The sequence below is a fragment of the Tachyglossus aculeatus genome, chromosome X1, assembly GCF_015852505.1.
Source record: "Tachyglossus aculeatus isolate mTacAcu1 chromosome X1, mTacAcu1.pri, whole genome shotgun sequence".
Taxonomy (NCBI): Eukaryota; Metazoa; Chordata; class Mammalia; order Monotremata; family Tachyglossidae; genus Tachyglossus; species Tachyglossus aculeatus.
The window spans coordinates 100,414,309-100,435,890 of NC_052101.1; the positions used below are offsets into that span (position 1 = coordinate 100,414,309).

The 21,582-nt window shown below is 43.2% G+C and overlaps 1 non-coding gene across 1 annotated transcript; it reads left to right on the forward strand.

Moving 5' to 3' along the window:
- The first annotated feature begins 14,021 nt into the window (after positions 1-14,021).
- LOC119920286 lies at positions 14,022-14,159 on the forward strand. Its single transcript, XR_005448044.1, has one exon. It is a non-coding gene; the product is annotated as a small nucleolar RNA SNORA7 (small nucleolar RNA).
- The last annotated feature ends 7,423 nt before the right edge of the window (positions 14,160-21,582 follow it).

Sequence of the window (21,582 nt, forward strand, 5' to 3'; positions counted from 1 at the left end):
GAAGAATTACTCCTTAATTGAAGTAGTCACTGTAGGTCAAACTGATTACCTCCAATTTTGAGACCCCTGGCCTACTGGGAGCTATTCAGGAAGGCGATGTTTATTTTAGTGTTTTGTACTTAATTTTGCCTTAATATTTAGTTTGTCAAGAAGAGGATAACCTTGAGAGTTAAAAAATGTTCTTAAGATTTATGAAAAATATAATTTAGTTGTGGAAAAGAGCATAAAGTAAAATGGCAAATGTAAGTGTTTACAAATATCTAAGCTGCAATGACAGACAATGACAGGATTGGGGCTTTGTAATTGCCTCATTCTTTTGAAATTAGCATTTAACATGAAGAAAGATTAAGGTTTCTTTGTAGCTAATTTTACTTTGGGTACTTAATTTACCGTGTCTTTATCAATTATTTTGTATATGGTTATTCAGGTAATCCCTGTCACATTTTAACTGGCATGACATTCTGTCACATCTTTTGTTCCTTGATTTATTTGTAATGAGAAATCATGAGCCCAATAATTCATTAACTTTGTTAATAGCCTTCCCTCCATTTCCTCAATATCATTTCCAATTTTGCCATTTAATTCATAAGCCTTTGAAAGTGGCTGGGAAATCCCCTCATGTTTTCTCTCATTGTTAACCATGTCTTTGGCCAGACATTCACTGTTAAAATGATATATCTGCTTTCACCTGTTATATCTGGTGGTACAGTTTTGTTTGCATTAAATCCAATGGACAAGTCATAGGACAGTATTAATTTGCTGGGTGTCAAAATGGCATGGATTTACCTTAAGAGCAATAACTTGAGAATCAACGTGGCCTAGTGGAAAGAGTACAAGCCTGGATGTCAGTGGACCTGGGTTCTCATCCCAGCTCTGCCACTTGCCTGCTGTGTGACATTGGGCAAGTCACTTAATTTATGTGCTTCAGTTTCCTTATTGGTATAATGGGGAATAAAATACCTATTCTCCCACCCTCTTAGACTGTGAGCTCCATAAGGGATAGGGACTGTTTCCCTAGGCCTGATTAATGTGTCAACTCTAGTGTAATACAGTGTTTGGCACATAATGAGTGCTTAACAAATACTATTGTTATTACTATTATTAATACCAGTTATACTACTATAATTACTACTACTACTACTATTACTATTATTAACTTCCTGCCATCAAAGGAACACCTTCTACTACTTTGGTCCCATTGTGTCTCTAGAAGGTCTAAATGGTTGCACTCAAGCTTTTGAAAAATAATTTCTCAATTTTTTTTTGCTTAGAGAAGGGTGTGCACGAGTCTGGGAGTTGAGATTTGGATTCTAGTTTCAACTTTGCCAGTAGCCTGCTGTTTGGTCTAAGGCCAGATATTGAATCACAGTGCCTTAGTTTCTTCATCTGTATAATGAGACTAGGAATGCTTCCCTTTCCCTACTTCACTGAGCAGTTGTGAGAAGAAGAGGTGATAAAATTAGCTCAAGTGCTTTGAAATTTTTTTCCATGGTATTTGTTAAGCATTTAGAATGTGTCAAACACTGTTCTAAGTGCTGGAGTAGTTGCAAATTAATTAGGTTGAACACAGTCCCTGCCTCACATAGAGCTCACAGTCTAAGTAGGAGGGAGAATGGGAGAACTGAGCCACAGAAGTTAAGTGATTTACCCAAGGTCATTTAGCAAACAATTGGCAGGATTGGGATTAGAACCCAGGTCCTATGACTCCCAGGCCCATGCTCTTTCCACTAGGCATGCTGCTTCTCCATAAATGTGTTAAAAGTGTAGAAAATGAAAAGTGTTAGGAAGGTGAGGCATTGAGGTTGTGGGAATCTTCAGTCGTACTTCATACATTCATTCAATCATATTTATTGAGCGCTTACTGCTGTAATCAATTGTATTTATTGAGTGCTTACTGTGTGCAGAGCACTGTACTAAGCACTTGGGAAGTACAAGTTGGCAACATACAGAGACGGTCCCTACCCAACAGCGGGCTCACAGTTGGGAGCAGAACTATAATGATAATAATAATAATGATGATGGCATTTATTAAGTGCTTACTATGTGCAAAGCACTGTTCTAAGCACTGGGGAGGTTACAAAGTGATCAGGTTGTCCCACGTGGGGCTCACAGTCTTAATCCCCATTTTACAGATGAGGTAAGTGAGGCACAGAGAAGTTAAGTGGCTTGCCCAAAGTCACACAGCTGACAATTGGCGGAGCCGGGATTTGAAAACATGACCTGTGACTCCAAAGCCCGTGCTCTTTCCACTGAGCCACGCTGCTTCTCTATGTATGGGGAATCCTGGAAGGGGCAGGAGAATGGTGGTGGGGGAGGCAGTTCCTGATGATAACACAAAATGCAGGTATCAGGAGCCACACAATAGTAAATATTGGACCAGGAAAACTGTTGATATTGGCAGTATTGAGGCTAATCCTCAAAGGATTAGCCCAAGAAGGTAATACTAGGTGACCTGACCATGACCTTTTTGCAAGAACTGTACAGCCTCCCAACCAAGGAACACCCTGAAATATGCAAACACACTTCAGGAATGCCCTAGATTACCCAGACTGACATTAATGGTGAGGAGAGGTCAGAATTCAGGTCAGGTTTCACACCTTCTCTTGCCTTCAAGACATTTCTACTTGGATGTCCTCCCATCACCCCAAACTTAACACATCCAAAGCAGAACTGCCACCCAAGTGCTGTTCTCCCCCTGACTTTCCCATCAATGTAGATGGCACCACCATCCTTCCTGTCTCACAAGCCCATAACCTTGGCATTATCCTTGACTCCTCTCTGTCATTCAGTCAACATATTCAGTCCATCACCAATTATTTTCCATTCCACCTTCATAACATCGCTAAAATATGCCTTTTCCTCTCTATCCAAACTGCTACCACGGTAATACAGTCACTCATCCTATCCCACCTAGATTACTGCATCAGCCTCCTTGCTGATTTCCCAGCCTTCTGTCTCTCCCTACTCCAGTCCATAATTCACTCTGCTGTCTGGATCATTTTTCTAGAAAAATGTTCAGGACACATCATCCCACTCCTCAAAAAACTCCAGTGCTTGTCCACTGTGGAAGAAAATCTTTACAGACTGTGTTGTGTTCACAAAAAGGTATGTCAGAGGCAAGTTTTATTACTACTAGAGCTTCATCTGGCACTAGTAGGGAAAGACGGTGAGCAGTAGAGATTCCCTTGCTAGTCAAGTCCTGCTCAACCTCAAGCAATATAGAGATTCTTTAATTACAATTAAAACAGCATTTAAAATGATCAGAACAATACAAAGGGAGCAATACTTTAGGATAGAAAGCAATGAGTCCCTGTGGCATTTTCTGTTTAGTCCTGGACCTCCTTTGATAAGGTGATAAGTAGGGCCAGGGGCTTGATTGGTTCAAGGGAAGGGTTTTACCATGTTGTAATGTGCTTGACTGAGATGAGCTTGGCTACTGAAATTGAGTCAATCATAAAACCAAGTTGAGTCAATCGTATAGCTAAATTATTTGAGTCAATCGAGTGACTTGGCATGGCTTTGAGTAAATCAAGTAGCCAGGTAGACTGGACTAATTAAACTACTGGGCTTGACTCGATTTAACCAAGTAACCAGGTCTGGAGTCAATCAACCCATCAGGCACACCCAAAGTGGTCAAGCAGGCCTAGGCAAAGAGAAAGGTCAGAGAAAGGTGGACAAATGCAGGACCTTGACCATTGTGCTTCCACACTATTCACCTCTGCCTCAAACAAAAATTCCTCACCATTGGCTTTACAGCACTCCACCACCTTGCCCCCTCCTACCTTACCTCACTTCTTTCCTTCAACAATGCAGCCCGCACATTTCACTCCCCTAGTGCTAACTTTCTCACTGTGTCTCAATCTCACCTTTCTCGCCAAGGATTCCTAGCCCACATCCTGTCTCTGGCCTGGAATATCCTCTCTCTTCAAATCCGCCAGACAATCATCCTCTTTCCACCCTCCCCCCCACCCCTCCCAACTATTAAAGGCACATTTCATACAAGAGGCCTTCCCAAACTCAGCCCCACCTTTCCTTACTTCCCACTCCCTTCTGCATTGCCCTGACCTGATCCTTTTTTTCTTCCCTCCTCCCAGCCCCATAGTGCTTATGTTCATTCATTCATTCAGTCCTATTTATTGAGCACTTACTGTGTGCAGAGCACTGTATTAAGTGCTTGGAAAGTACAATTTGGCAACAGTTATAGTCCCTACCCAACAAAGGGCTCACAGTCTAGAAGGGGAAGACAGACAACAAAACAAGTAAGCAGGTGTCAATATCATCAAAATAGATGAATAGAATTATATATATATATATATATATATACATCATTCCAGCGCTTAGAACAGTGCTTTACATATAGTAAGTGCTTAATAAATGCCACTATTATTATTATTAATATTAATAAATTGAGTAACATATCTACAAATATACACAAGTGCTTTGGGGAAGGGAAGAGGGTAGCACAGAGGGAGGGAGTAGGAGTGATGGGGAGGGGAGGAGGAGGAGAGGGAAAAGGGGGCTCAGTCTGGGAAGGCCTCCTGCAGAAGGTGAGCTCTCAGTTGGGCTTTGAAGGGGGGAAGAGAGCTAGTTTGGTGGATGTGAGGAGGGAGGGCATTCCAGGCCAGAGGCAGGACGTGGGCCAGGGGTCGACAGTAGGACAGGCAAGAACGAGGCACGGTGAGGAGGTTAGAGGAGAGAGTGTGTGGGAGTGTGCGGCAGAGGAGCAGAGTGTGTGGCCTGGGCTGTAGAAGGAGAGAAGGGAGGTGAGATAGGAGGGGGCAAAGTGATGGAGAGTTTTGATGCCAATAGTGAGGAGTTTTTGTTTCATGCGAAGGTTGATAGGCAACCGCTATAATTTTATTTATTTGTATTGATGTCCGTCTCCCCCATTCTAGATTGTAAGACCATTGTGGGCAGGGAATGTGACTGTTTATTGTTGTATTGTACTCTCCCAAGTGCTTAGTATAGTACTCTGCACACAGTAAGCACTCAAATACAATTGAAAGAATGAATTAATATTTCCCCAGTATGATTAACAAGTGTATATACTCTTAGCATTTATTATAGACTCATGGTATGCTAAGTGCTGGGATAGAAAAAAAATAATCCGATCTCTGCCCCACCTAAGAGGTACGTTCTGACTTGACCCCTCCTACCTCGCCTTGCTACTTTCCTACTACAACTCAGCCCACACACTAATACCAATCTAGTCATGTACCTAGAGCTCATCTATCTTGCTACCAACCTCTCTCCCATGCCCTGCTTCTGACCTGGAACACCCTCCCTCTTCATATCTGACAATTACTCTCCCCCCCCCCCCCCCCAACTTCAAAGCCTTATTGAAGGCACACCTCCTTCAAGAGACTTTCCCTGACTAAGCCCTCTTTTCGTCTTCTCCCATTCCCTTCTGCATCACCCTGATTTCCTCCCTTTATTCATCCCCCCTCCCAGCCTCACAGAACTATGTATGCAGCCATAATTTAATAATAATAATTATGGTACTTGTTAAGCACTTACTATGTGCCAAGCACTGTTCTAAGTAGTGGGGTAGATACAAGCTAATCAGGTTGGACAGAGTCCCTGTCCCACATGGGGCTCACACTCTTAATCCCCATTTTACAGAGGAGGTAACAGACACAGAGAAGTTAACTGACTTGCCTGTGGTCACCCAGCAGATAAGTGGCAGAGCTGGGATTAGAACCCAGGTCCTTGTGACTCCTAGGCCTGTGCTCTATTCACTAAGCCATGCTGCATTGTCTTAAACCCCCTATAGTCTGTAAACTCGTTGTGGGTATGGAATGTGTCTGAATATGATTGCTTGATTGAGAGTAGGTATCTTATTTCTATTTTACAAATTAGAAAACAGTGGATATTCCCCTCAACTGCCACCTGTGCATTTGGGAAACTCACAATCTCCTGTAGCACTCCTGCACATATATTACATATCCTAATTTTTAAGTAGTAACTCATGATGTACATATCTCCCTTTGCTCCTATCTCTAAATTATTTCTGGATCTGTCTTTTTCACTAGAATTAAAGCTTTTCCTGCTACCTCTAGTGTGCTCTCCTGAGGGCTTAGTATAGTACAAGACACGTGATAGGCACTTGATAAACACTTTTGACTGGCCTGAGTATTTTATTGACCAATGGACATTATTGGGCTTTTGCTATTTTTTAAAGGGATTTGTTTAATGCTTACTGCATGTCCATCACTGTTCTAAGTGCACAATCCCTATCCAGAATGAGGCTCACAGTCTAAGTAGGAGGGAGAACAGGCACCCCCATTTTACAGTTGAGGAAACAAGCACAGAGAAGTCAAGTGATTTGCCCTTAGTCACAGAGCAAGCAACTGGCAGAGATGAGTTAGAACTCGGGTCCTTCTGACTCCCAGGCCTGTGCTGCTTCTACTAAGTCAATCAATCGATCCTATTCATTGAGCACTTACCTTGTTGAGAGCACTGTAATAAGTGCTTGGGAGAATACAATAGAGTTGATAGAAACTGTTCCCCACCCATAATGAGCTTGCAGTCTAGAAGGGGAGACAAACATTAGAGAAACAAATTAGCCCCAGCAGGATTCCTGAAAGTGTGGGCCCCAAGGACTGTAGCAGGCATCTGCCTGCTGGGCTGTGGTGCTAAGGGACAGCAGAGGCACTGAGCTGTGATCACTTTATTAGAAAATGGATCGTGCACATACAAACCTTTGGGTGTACTTCCCAACATGCTGTACCCCCATCTGCCTACTAGCTCAGGTTCAAGACACATAGCAGTGGTGTGACCTCCATTTAGCAGAATGCCCTAGGTGATCTTTGAGTCAAGAAACTTCACCCTGGATGTCTTAGCCCTATAAGAGAACTGGGATCAGAACCCAAGTCTTAATAATGATGGTATTTGTTAAGCACTTACTATGTGCCAAGCATTGTTCTAAGCGCTGGCCTTCTGAGGTCTTCTGATTTCAGAAGCAAGGCTCTTTTCACTGAATCAGCAGGAGGGCTCCAACCCGGGGTAACAGTAAGACTCTAGCTCTATCAGCATTTAACATACCCACAGGGTCCTATAAAACATTCATTCATTCATTCAATTGTATTTATTGAGCACTTACTGTACACAGAGCACTGTACTAAGCACTTGGGAAAGTACCATACAACAATAAACAGTGACATTCCCTACCCACAGTGAGCTTATGGGCTAGAGTTGGGGAGACAGACTTCAATACAAATAAATGAAATTACAGATATATACATAAGTGCTATGGGGCTGGGACAGGGGGAAGAGCAAAGGGAGCAAGTCAGGATGACACAGAAGGGAGTGGGAGATGAAGAAAAGTGGAACTGAGTCTGGGAAGGCCTCCTAGAGGAGACGCTTCTTAAGTAAGGCTTTGAAGGGAGGAGAGTAACTGTCTGTCAGAGTTGAGGTAGGAGGGCATTCCAGGCCAGAGGCACTCCTCACTATTGGCTTCAAAGCTCTCCATCACCTTGCCCCCTCCTACCTCACCTCCCTTCTCTCCTTCTACAGCCCAGCCCACAGACTCTGCTCCTCTGCTGCTAACCTCCTCACTGTGCCTCATTCTTGCCTGTCCTGCTGTCAACCCCTGGCCCACATCCTACCTCTGGCCTGGAATGCCCTCCCTCCTCACATCCAAGAAACTAGCTTTCTTCCCCCCTTCAAAGCCCTACTGAGAGCTCACCTCCTCCAGGAGGCCTTCCCAGACTGAGCCCCCTTTTTTCTCTGCTCCTCCTCCCCTCCCCATCACCCCTACTCCCTCCCTCTGCGCTACCCCCTTCCCTGCGCCACAGCACTTGTGTATATTTGTACACATTTATTATTCTATTTATTCTATTAATGATGTGTATATATCTATAATTCTATCTATTTTGATGCTATTGATGCCTGTCTACTTGTTTTGTCATGTGTCTCTCCCTTCTAGACTGTGAGCCCATTGTTGGGTAGGGATTGTCTCTATCTGTTGCCGAATTATACTATTCAAACGCTTAGTACAGTGCTCTGCACACGGTAAGTTTTCAAATACGTTTGAATGAATGAATGAATGAATGACGGGTGAGGGTTCAACAGCGAGACAGGCTGAGATCGAGGCACGGTGAGAAGTTTAGCACTAGAGGACAGAAGTGTGCAGGCTGGGTTGTAGAAGGAGAGAAGTGAGGTGAGGTAGGAGGGGTCAAAGTGATGGAGTGCTTTAAAGCCAATGGTGAGGAGTTTTTGTTTGATATGGAGGTGGATGGGCAACCACTGGAGTTTTTGAGGAGTGGTGTGATGTGTCCTGAGTGTTTTTGTAGAAAATTGATCTGGGCAGTAGAGTGAAGTATGGACTGGAGTGGGGAGAGACAGGAGGCTGTGAAGTCAGCAAGGAGGCTTATGCAGTAATCCAAGGGAGATAGAATGAGTGATTGTATTAACATGGTAGCAATTTGAATGGAGAGGAAAGGGCAGATTTTAGTGATGTTGTGAAGGTGGGACCAACAGGATTTGGTGACAGATTGAATATGTGGGTTGAAGAACAGAGAAGTCAGAAAGCGCCAGTTACGGACTTATGAGACAGGAAGGATGGTGGTGCTGTCTACAGTGATGGGAAAGTTATGGAGAGGACAATGTTTGGGTGGGAAGATAAGGAGCTATAATGAGGGAAGTTCTGTTCTATTCCTCCCTCTTCCTGTGAGAGCTCTACCTCCTCTATCTGAAAGAAGAGTGACAGATTCAGGCTTTACCAGCTGGAAATGAAAGGATTAAATAAGAAACTATCCAATGACATGAGACACCCTTGATGGCCTTATTACAACAAGTGGGGAAATGCTTCATGGGGACTCAATTCCTTGGTGATGAAATTTAACTTAATACATTCTGTCCCATCCCCCAAATTGTTGGGGATTTTCTTTTAAGCCCAAAGAAAGTGTGAAAATGAGTTTGCCTTGTTATTCATTCCAAAGAGTTGGCCTTTCAGCACATGAAACACATTTCTGGTTTATTCCCTAGCTTAATGCCAGCAAGACTTGTAAATTGAGATGAATGAAGGTGAACCATAAATCAAGTATGTTGCCACCTCATAATATCAATATATTGTTTTGAAATGCTGAACTACACCGTTTATTGTAGAATGAGACAGGAAAAGGAGAAATTTAGGGGCTCAGAGATTACATGGGTAAATGTGTTCTGATCTCTATTCCTTTTATAATTAAGAAAGAAGAGATAGTACTTCATTGATGATGTCTTTGGTCATGGATAGTGTTTTAGTATACTGTTCTGTTCCCAGTAGGTACTCAATAAATACTGATTGATTAATATTAATCAATACTGATCAATATTAATAGATTGATTGATGGGTCTGCAGCCACTCTCCATGGCATGAAGTCAAAGTGGAAATTAAGCAGTTTACCTGTTTATTTTATTCAATCATTCACTCATTTATTAAGTTCCTATTATGTGCATGCAGAGCACTGTACTAAGTGCTGGGGAAGAGTACAGTAGAGCATACAATAGGCCTAGTCCCTGGCCTGCACAATCTAAGAACAACAGGTTGGAAGGGGAAAGGGCAATGGACATAAGGAAAGTTTGGCATGATCCAAACAAAACAACGAAAACAAACAGGGACAGCAATAAGGACCAATGTGAATTATGTATGTAACCCTTTTATAAATGTTTAATCACTGTGCCAGCCCAGTGCAGAGTCCAAAAGTTACAAGAGGCACAATCTTCTCAATATTCCAGATATTTACATGGAATGCAGGCTTGAACAGGGCAGGCCTCCAGACTGGCAGTGGAAGGAGGGGAGGTTCCAAATTTATCAATTTGGTTTGTCATCAGCATTCCTGAGTGTGCATAATTCTTTCCCAGAACAGTTTGATGGCCCATAACAACTTCAAACTAATTTACTCTTGGGTTCTATCACATGATTAGTAATGTGGTGTTTACTAAATGCTTCTTCTTACCAAGCACTGTGCTAAGCACTGGGGTAGAAACAAGCTGGTAAACTTCCCTGAGTTTGGAAAAACGGAGAGTGGTAGACAGGTAGCTGAGACCTCACTTCTTCAGGCCATCTATGGGAATAGGGTTAGCTCTACTCCATGCTCAGCTCAGCTCAGCTCAAAGGGAAATTAGCATTACAAAGGGCAGCAGCCCAGCACAATCAGCCCAGAGCTATCAGGTAGATGGGTCTGGATTGGATCCCTGGGGAAAAACTCAGCCTTTGGTAACTGAGGGACACAAACCCCTCAGAGTGCTTACCAAGAAACAAAGTGCACTTGGTCAAAGGAAACCCTGGAAAGTATGTGTTTGTGGGTGGAGGGAGAGGGTTGTATGGGTGGCGAGACAGCTGGCCAAGGTCTACCCAGATCTCAGAAGAAGAAAAAATGCTTGCAAATTGAGGAGCCACCTGATGGCTAGATTGAACACAGTCCCTGCCTGCAGGGAGATCGCAGTCTATGGGAGAGGGATGGAACTGAGCTGTGGATTTTACTTGTTTACCACCTCTTCCCTTCCATAAATTTTAGCCCCAAGGACCACTGGAGGCCATTGATGAAAAAACTAGAGAGGCTATAGTGAGTATACTAAAATAAAAATTCTGGGTCCATAACCCAGAACGTTCTGGATTATTTAGTGGACTAGGTGGAGACCTGGATTTTCCTCATGGAACTTACCAAATAATTGTGGAAGTCTTCATTTGTTGGCATAAGAAATATGCAATTTTATATGAAATTATCCGTAGACAATTGCATCTACGTCACGGTCTGAATGACTTGGTTTTGCCAATCAAATAGATCAAAATAATTATTAACTACTGTTTTTCCACTTTCTTCTCCTATATGGCCATAGCCTCTGTGAGTACACTGTCTGCAATAACAGAGACTACGAATTTCCTTCAGGTTGTTTTATATAGTTATCCAAATAAAGATTAATATAACACCTGCTGGTGCCATGGAGTAAAAGTACAAATCTGTTTCCCCCAAATAAAGGCCCAATAAGAGGCTATGTAAATAAAAATGTCTCAGAAGAAATGTCCCAGAAGAAATATGCAAATGATTCTCAAACATAAAGGATAGAAAAAAGACATGTTTTTCTGCCCAGCTAAACTACATTTACTCAATTAATTTTCTTTCATTTACTAGATGCACTTTGTTAGACATTAATTGGTGCCATATACTAATTAGAAACCAAATAGCACAATGACACTTCCTAAGAAAACTAATTTTTCACATGGATAATTGCTATCAGACTGGATTTGTTCTTTTTATTATAATTAGTTGGCCAGTATTAGCAATTCATAGAATATTTCATAATTGCCATGCCTGTTTAAGCAAGTAAAATTAAAGTAGAAAAGGGGAGGACTAATGCTTGATTAGGAAATACACCTTTAACAAATTTGGACCCCATCTTTCCTATTTTTAACCACCTATTAAGACCAAAAACAAATTTTTGACCTATGTTTGTAGTTTCCTTTAAATATTCAATTACGTTTAACAGATAATTCTCTGACTTTTTTCTGCATCCCTTTTCCAATCTGTCTTTTCCCTCACCCCATCCTGTTTCTCTCCCATCCTCTACACTCACTCACAAATTCACCAGATAGGATCTGTCAAGCCATAACTAGTACTTATTGAGAACTTACTCTGTGTAGACCTCTGTACTAAGCATTTGGGACAGTACAAAAGAGTTAGGAGACAAGATTTTTGCTCCAAGACGTTTATGCTGGGGAGAAAGTGGAGTATTGCGGGACACTTGAAGGGGAGGCACCTGGCCTTCATATTGCACTGGTACCTGAGTTCCAGAAGGGGTGATGGCTAGAGTATGCTAGGACTTCTGTGAGTGGCAATTCTGCAGATGGTACAAATGGTCTTTCCTCTCCACCACCAGAAGGTATTTTGCTCCTCTCACTTCTGTAGCTGTTTATTCTGGAAACCTACCACAGTGCTCTCAGTGTTCCATACTAGGTTGCTCTGTTTTATCTTAGATTCATTTGTGTCGAGACATATTACTTTTATTCATTCATGCTAGTGGTAGAATGTATTCTGGTAGGTGGTAAACTTGAAATTAATCCTAACCAAGCTGTGCAAAGATTCCCTTACACATTTAATAAAATCTAGAGTTTTACTCAAAAGTGGAAATTTCCAGGTCACTGACATATGTGATTAATCATTGCCATTTATTGAGTGCTAACTGTGTGCAGAGCTGGGATGAGGACAGTAAAACGGAGTTGGTAGACACAATCCCTGCCCACAAGGAGTTTACAGTCTAGAGAGGGAGACAGACATTGAAATAAATTACAGATAGGGGAAATGGGAGAATTTAAAGGTCTGTACTAAAGTTCTGTGGAACTGGGGTTGGGGTTAATGACAGGTGCTAAATGGTAAAGATCCAAGTTCATAAGTGTTGCAGAAAGGAGGGTGAATAGGAGGAATTCAGGCTTAGGGAAGGCTTCTTGGAGGAGAATGTGGAGGTTTAACTTCTAGAACAAAGAACTGCATTAGGCTCACAATTTTGTCTTTGCTCTATCACCAGACCAGGCTTAATGACACCTCCTGGCCCCCAAAAGTTCATTCATTCATTCAATCGTATTTATTGAGTGCTTACTGTGTGCAGAGTTCTGTGTGAATAGCTGGCTAGTGCTCCTTCACAGTAGAGGGGGACCTCTTGAGAGGTGGAAATGTCAGTCAATCGTGTTTACTGAGTGCTTACCGTATGCATAGCACTGTACTAAGCGCTTCGGAGAGTACAATACTACAAAAACCAGACACATGCCCTGCCTGCAACAAGCTTACAGTCTAAAGGAAATGTGCTACAGACTGCCTTGACTTCTTGTCCTGAAGCCCTGAATTGTTCATTCCCATCCCACATGTTCTACATTCCACAGAGAACTCTGACCCTGAGGGCTATTAGAAGGTGTTAATAATAATTATGGTATTACTTAAGCACTTACTATGTGCCAAGCACTGTTCTAAGCACTGGAGTAGATACAATGTAATCAGGTGGTCCCACATGGGGCTCACAGTCTTAATCCCCATTTGACAGATGAGATAACTAAGGCACAGAGAAGGTAAGTGACTTGCCTAAAGTCACACAACTGATAAATGGTGGAGCCAGGATTAGAACCCATGACCTCTGACTCCCAAGCCCATGCTCTTTCCACTAAGCCATGCTTGAGGAAATTATCAGAATCATTTATTCCTAAAAGCCTCTTGAAGAGAAAGTTCTGGGTTATTTAGTGCATTAAGTTGGGACCTGGATTTTCCACATGGAACTTACCAAATAATTGTGGAAGTCTTCATTTGTTGGCATAGGCATAGCCTATGCAATTTCACATGAAAAATAATCTTGACTTCCCTTTACTTTTACAGAATCTAGAACAGTGATAGAAAAGTAAAATGAGTTTAGTTCTGTGTTCCTGATCTTAAACATCAGGGTTATCGTTTCTAGAATATTTCCTTATTCACCTCTTGATTTATATAAAATTCTAGCAGACATAAGAAAAGCAAATATCTTGGAGGAATTGTTCTAGGAAAGACTGAGAAAAGGAACTTTAAGAAGAGTAGGAAGCCTGTTCTTTACATAAGGTGATTTTGGTTCTAAATCATCAGAGAGGCTTTAGAAATATTCACACTTTCCCCAGCAATGGCAATTCTTCAAGTTGAACAAATTTTGAGTAGGTAGGGAATGGTGTCTCAGTGTGGAGCGGGCATGATAAAATTTTGCACTGAAAACATTTGTTCCCCACATCGTTTCAATTCACATGAATGAGAGGGTTATCTGGGTACAAAAGCATAATGTGAAGAAAAGATCTCTAGAAATTCATTTCCATAAATGAGGAAAAAATGGAACATCAGGCTTTGTGTGAGTGAAGGTGTATTTTTTTTTCTTTTTTCAAACTGCCTTTCTTTTCCGACACTTCCTGGTGGGGCAGGTGAAGCTTTGGAAGTTAAGAAATGATAGGAACCAGCAGAGGACAAATGTTGCTGCTACTTGATGTTAAAGAAGGTAAGTAATTCTCCACTTACAGACCCTGTATTCTCTGCATGACCCTCTCAGGGTCACACCTGGAGAGTGTCCAGTACTCTACCAGTCTCGGCTATGGGAGGGAGAGTCAAGCAGAGGCATACTCATTCCATTCCTAGCTTGGGCAGTGGCTAGTGAGTGGAAGGTAATCCACTACAAGTCAAAACTCACCCATGCTGGGCTGCAGCGGCATGGGAGAGAGTCGAGGGCTGAGACTAGAGCTTACTGTGCGGAAGGCGGCAGTGGTAAACCAATTCTGTATTTTTACCAAGAAAACTCTGTGGACACACTACCCGAATGATTGCAGATGGAGAGCGCGGCGTTCTGGGAGAGATGTGTCTGTGGTGTCGCTATGGGTCGGAAACGACTCAATGGCATAAGACAAGACAATTCTCGGCTTGAAAGCAATCAAATGGATCATCTGAAAACCTCTCCTTGCTGACAGTTCAAAGATCAACAGTGTCTTAACTGGCTGCCTGAAAACAATAACAGGTGGGGGTTCATGAGTTCACTATTAGATTCTGGTGATTAAAGTAACCAGGGAGCATCTCTGGATCACTCATACCCACCTAAAAGAGTTCCAAGTGGTGAGATCATTTAGATAGCCATTCTGATGAAGTCACCAGAGAAGTCTCTTCCTGTGAAGAAACCATCCCACAAATTAGTGTACTTCTTCATTAATCAGTCAATGGTATTTATTAAGCACTTACTGTGTGCATAGCACTGTACTAAGTGCTTGGTTATGCCTGAAGCAAGCAAGCAAGCACCTGGTGCATTTCTCCCTCAATGGGGTAGTATTCCCACATAATAAGTGGGTTAACAGAAAATAGAACTTTTTGAGATTTCTTATTATTCAAAATGAAACATTCTTTACAAATATGCTTATTTCATATTGAAATCTGGGTATTTTTGGACATTTGTAGGAAGCAGTGCAGCCTAGTAGGGAGAGCCTGGGTCTGGGAGTCACAGGACCTGGGTTCTAATCCTAGCTCTGTCATTTGCCTGCTGGGTGACCTCGGGCAAGTCACTTAACTTCTCTGTACCTCAGTTTCCTCATAGATAAAATGGGGATTAAATGATGATGATGGTGTTTGTTGAGCACTTACTATGTGCCAGGCACTGTACTAAGTGCTGGGGTGGATACAAGCAAATTGAGTTGGACACAGTCTCTATCCCATGTGGTGCTCACAGTCTCAATCCCCATTTTAGAGATGAGGGAACTGAGGCCCAGAAAAGTGAAGTGACTTGCCCAAGGTCACACAGCAGACAAGTTGCGGGGCAGGGATTAGAACCCACGACCTTGACTCCCAGGCCTGTGCTGTATCCACCACACCAGTTAGACTGAGAGCCCCAAGTGGGACAGGGACTGTGTCTGTCCTGAATATCTTGTATCTACCCCAACACTTAGTACAGTTTGAATTGAGCACCTTTTGTGTGCAATGCTCTATACTGAGTGCTTGAAAACTACAACAGAGGTAAAATGCATGTGCCCTGACTATGAGGGTTCAGGATTCAGCCCTGAAAATAGGGAGGTGTTGCTCAGTGGAAAGATCCCGGGCTTGGGAGTCAGTGGTCATGGGTTCAAATTCTGACTCTGCCAATTGTCAGCTGTGTGACTTTGGGCAAGTTACTTCACTTCTCTGTGCCTCAGTTACCTCATCTGGAAAATGGGGATTAAGACTGTGAGCCCCCCGTGGGACAACCTGATCACCTTGTAACCTCCCCAGCGCTTAGAACAGTGCTTTGCATCTTTTAGACTGTGAGCCACTGTTGGGTAGGGACTGTCTCTATATGTTGCCAACTTGTACTTCCCAAGCGCTTAGTACAGTGCTCTGCACACAGTAAGCGCTCAATAAATATGATTGATTGATTGATTGATTGAGTGGCTTACAATCTAATGGGGGGGGGGACCGACTTGCAAAATATTTTCAAATAGTGGAAAGCAGCATAATTTAGTGGAAAAAACATGGGTCTGGAAGTCACAGGACCTGAGTTCTAATCCTTGCTTTGTCACTTACCTGCTGTGTGACCTTGGTCAAGTCCCTTAACTTCTGTATCTCTGTTTCCTCATCTGTAGAATGGGGTTAAAGTACCTGATCACCCTCCCTCTTAGACTGAGTCCCATGTGGGACAGAGATTGTGACTAGTTATCTGATTACACTGTATCTACCCCAGCACTTAGTACAGGGGTTGGCACATAGTAAGCACTTAACAAATACCACTAATAGTGTTATTATAATTATTGTTATTAAAAAGAACTAGCACTAGATAGGAAGTAGAATGGACATGCCACAATGAAATATCAGAATAATTGAATGTACAATTAAATATATATATACATACATAAATATACATGTACAGATATATGCATGTATACATATATGTTTGTGTGTGTATATATATATATATATATATATATATGTATATATGTATATATATATTCCTAAATGCTGAGGATGGATATAATAAATATCAAAGTATTTTGTTGCTATAATTTGGGAATTAATAAGAGACAGTTTCATAGAGAATGTAGGATTAGGACTATTCTGAAGATGGATAGGGCTAAGATTGGGAGTTCCAGTGTATTGGAACAGAATCAGCAAGGGGTTGGAGGCAGACAATACAAAAGAGGTGTGTGATTAGGAGATGAACTTTGGAGGAGCAAAGAGTGTGAGTTGGAGAGCAGTGGATGAAGAGAGCAGATGTGATAGATGGAGAACCTTGAAGCCAATAATAACATTTTTTTTGATGTGGAGGAAGATAAGCAGTCATTGGAGTTTATGTGGGGGGAAGCGCTTAGTACAGTGCTCTGCACACAGTAAGCGCTCAATAAATATGATTGATGATGATATGCTGAGAAACTGTAAGCTTCTTGAGGGCAGTGATCGTATCTTCTAACTGCATTGCACTCTCCGAAGTGCTTAGTACAGTGCTCTGCATAAAATAAATGTTCATTAAATGCCATTGATTGATTGATTGAGAAACATTTAAGGGAGGCAGGGCAACTCTCATATTGTACTCTCCCAAGCTCTTAGTACACTGCTCTGCATACAGTAAGTGCTCACTAAATACAATTGATTAATTGATTGATCCAATCAGCAGAATGAAATTTATACTGGAGGAAAGAGAGGCTGGAGGTAGTAAGACCACTGAGGAAGTGGAAAGAGTAAAGATAAAGATCTTGCGATACAGCACAGTGATAGTCTGGTATCTTCCCATTTTCTCTTTAATTGTAGAAAGGCTTTTTGGTTGTATTTGTCCTATTTTCCACTTGGCTTTTGATAGAAAATCTGACAAGATTAGCTGTCACAAAATGCTGAATAACTAAACAATTTTACTCTGGGATTTACAGTCTTTCACACCCTCCATTCTGCCTAAACCTAATGAAGTTGATCTCTCTTCCACTTCATAACCTTGGAGGCTTTATCCAATTAGGTTCATCAATTTTTCAATGGTTTTACATGGACTGAAAGTTTATTTCAGTTTCTCAAAATCACCTGGCATTTATTTCTCTACCAATCCTCATTTTACCTTTCTTTTTTCCCATTTTTTGAATTTATCCACTGCCTGTTTTAGCCATTGTGCAGATTGATGTTTCTTCAGATTATCCTCAACATATATATGATTGTCATTTGTATTTGAAGACTTTGCTGCTCACAGCACTGTGACTCAAGTGTGTGGGTGTGGCTGAAGAAACCGAGGTGAGGAAAATTGTCTTTTGTTTTTTAAAAGATGATATTTCTTAAGCACTTCCTATGTTCCAGGCACTGTCTAAACGCTGGGGTAGATACAAGCTAATCAGTTTGGACAAAGTTCATGTCCCACATGGGGCTCACTGTCTTAATCCCCATTTTGCGGATGAGGCACAGAGAAGTGAAACGACTTGCCCGGGGCCACACTACAGGTAAGTGGTGGAGCTGGAATTAACTAACTCTCAGGCCGGTGTTCTATCCACTAGGTTATGTTGGTTTTTTTTCCCCACTTGGCCTTTGTTTTGGTACTCTAGATGCTGTTTCCATTCTCATTCTTTGTGGTGGCATTTACTGACTGGACAAGAAAACTATTTTTTTCTAAGTTTGTCTTTGTGTTTTAAGTAATTTTAGCTCTCATCCCTTCCCAGAGACTCTCCCCAGCTGCCCAGTCCAGCCCCTGGTAAGGGTATTTACACCTCTGAGTTACCTGGCAGACTCAAGCAGCCATCTTTTACTGCAGTTTGAGATCCCTCTAGGTTCCAGTACTATGGGGCTGTGTCTTTCCCAAAAGCCACCTCATTTTCGTTGGCCCATTTCCAGGATTTAGACTGTTCCTCAGCTTTCTTGATCCATTCCAGGGCTGGACCAAACCACTTCTTTTCCTCAATCTAACTGAGCCTTAGCTAGGAGCCTTGTTCTTTCTCAGAACCTTGGTCAGTGTTTATTTGTGCCAGAAATTGCCGAGGCTCAGCCTGGGACCTCCATGATTGCCAATTCATAGCCCTTGCAATGCTCCTTGGGGTTTGGTACCATATTGTTTCTTTATTCTGTTACTTCCTAAGATGTTACTTCCCACACAGACTGCCACAGTGTGAATCCAAGCACTTATCCTATCAGCTTGATTACTGCATCAGCCTCAATCAATCATATTTATTGAGCACTTACTGTGTGCAGAGCAGTGTACTAAGCGCTTGGGAAGTACAAGTTGGCAACATATAGAGACGGTCCCTACACAACAGTCGGCTCACAGTCTAGAAGGGGGAGACAGAGAACAAAACCAAACATATTAACAAAATAAAATAAATAGAATAGATATGTACAAGTAAAATGAATAGAGTAATAAATATGTACAAACATATGTACATATATACAGGTGCTGTGGGGAAGGGAAGGAGGTAAGATGGGGGGATGGAGAGGGGGACGAGGGGGAGAGGAAGGAGGGGGCTCAGTCTGGGAAGGCCTCCTGGAGGAGGTGAGCTCTCAGTAGGGCCTTGAAGGGAGGAAGAGAGCTAGCCTGGTGGATGTTGGGAGGGAGGGCATTCCAGGCCAGGGGAATGACGTGGGCCGGGGGTCAACGGCAGAACAGGCGAGAAGGAGGCACGGTGAGGAGATTAGCGGCAGAGGAGCAGAGGGTGTGGGCTGGACTGTAGAAGGAGAGAAGGGAGGTGAGGTAGACGGGGCGAGGTGATGGAGAGCCTTGAAGCCAAGGGTAAGGAGTTTCTGCCTGATGCGTAGGTTGATTGGTAGCCACTGGAGATTTTTGAGGAGGGGAGTAACATGTCCAGAGCGTTTCTGGAAAAAGACAATCCGGGCAGCAACGTGAAGTATGGATTGAAGTGGGGAGAAGCAAGAGGATGGGAGATCAGAGAGAAGGCTGATACAGTAGTCCAGACGGGATAGGATGAGAGGTTGAATGAGCAGGGTAGCGGTTCGGATGGAGAGGAAAGGGCAGATCTTGGCAATGTTGCAGAGCAGAGACCAGCAGGTTTTGGTGATGGCTTGGATGTGAGGGGTGAACGAGAGAGCGGAGTCGAGGATGACACCAAGGTTGCAGGCCTGTGAGACGGGAAGGATGGTAGTGGCGTCCACAGTGATGGGAAAGTCAGGGAGAGGGCAGGGTTTGGGAGGGAAGACAAGGAGTTCAGTCTTGGACATGTTGAGTTTTAGGTGGCGGGCAGACATCCAGATGGAGATGTCCTGAAGGCAGGAGGAGATGCGAGCCTGGAGGGAGGGGGAGAGAGCAGGGGCAGAGATGTAGATTTGGGTGTCATCAGCGTAGAGATGATAGTTGAAGCCGTGGGAGCGAATGAGATCACAAAGGGAGTGAGTGTAGATCGAGAACAGAAGGGGGCCAAGAACTGAAATTTAAGGAATTCCCACAGTAAGGGGGTGGGAGGGGGAGGAGGAGCCTGCAAAAGAGACTAAGAATGAACGACCAAAGAGATAAGAGGAGAACCAGGAGAGGACGGAGTCTGTGAAGCCAAGGTTGGATAGCGTGTTGAGGCCTCCTTGCTGGCCTCCCTGTCTCTTCCCGCTCTAGTCCATACTCAACTTTGCTGCCCAGATCATTTATCTACCAAACCACTCAGTCCATGTTTCCCCACTCCTCAAGAACCTGCAGTGGTTGTCCATCCGTCTTTTCATCAAACAGAAACTCCTTACCATAGGCTTTAAAGCACTCAATTGCCTTGTCCCCTCCTACCTTACCTCACTGATTTCCTACTATAACCCAGTCCAAACACACTTTGCTACTCAAATGCCAACTAATTCATGGTACCTCAATCTCATCTATCTTACTGCTGACCTCTCACGCACATCCTCCCTCTTCATATCTGCCAGACAATCACTCTCCCAACATGTCGAAGACTGAACTCCTTGTCTTCCCTCCCAAACCTTGCCCTCTCCCTGACTTTCCCATCTCTGTTGACGGCACTACCATCCTTCCCGTCTCACAATCCCACAAACTTGGTGTCTTCCTCGACTCTGATCTCTCATTCACCCCTCACATCCAAGCCGTCACCAAAACCTGCCGGTCTCAGCTCCGCAACATTGCCAAGATCCGCCCTTTCCTCTCCATCCATACCGCTACCCTGCTCATTCAAGCTCTCATCCTATCCCATCTGGACTACTGCATCAGCCTTCTCTCTGATCTCCCATCCTCATGTCTCTCCCCACTTCAATCCATACTTCATGCCGCTGCCCGGATTATCTTTGTCCAGAAACGCTCTGGGCATATTACTCCCCTCCTCAAAAATCTCCAGTGGCTACCAATCAATCTGCGCATCAGGCAGAAACTCCTCACCCTGGGCTTCAAGGCTGTCCATCACCTCGCCCCCTCCTACCTCACCTCCCTTCTCTCCTTGTACAGCCCATCCCGCACCCTCCGGTACTCCGCCGCTAATCTCCTCACCGTAACTCGTTCTCGCCTGTCCCGCCATCGACCCCCGGCCCACATCATCCCCCGAGCCTGGAATGCCCTCGCTCTGCCCGTCCGCCAAGCTAGCTCTCTTCCTCCCTTCAAGGCCCTACTGAGAGCTCACCTCCTCCAGGAGGCCTTCCCAGACTGAGCCCCTTCCTTCCTCTCCCCCTCGTCCCCCTCTCCATCCCCCCCATCTTACCTCCTTCCCTTCCCCACAGCACCTGTATATATGTATATATGTTTGTACATATTTATTACTCTATTTATTTATTTATTTTACTTGTACATATCTATTCTATTTATTTTATTTTGTTAGTATGTTTGGTTTTGTTCTCTGTCTCCCCCTTTTAGAATGTGAGCCCACTGTTGGGTAGGGACTGTCTCTATATGTTGCCAATTTGTACTTCCCAAGCACTTAGTACAGTGCTCTGCACACAGTAAGCGCTCAATAAATATGATTGATGATGATGATGATTCAAAGCCTTATTAAAAGCATATCTCCTCCGAGAAGACTTCTCCGATTAAGCCCTCATTTACTCTTCTCCCACTCCCTTCTATGTCACTCTGGCAACTTGGATTTGAACTGTTTATTCAACCTTCAGCCCCACAGTACTTATGTACATATCTGTAATTTATTTATTTATATTAATGTCTGTATCCCTCTCTAGACTGTAAGCTTATTGTGGGCAGGGA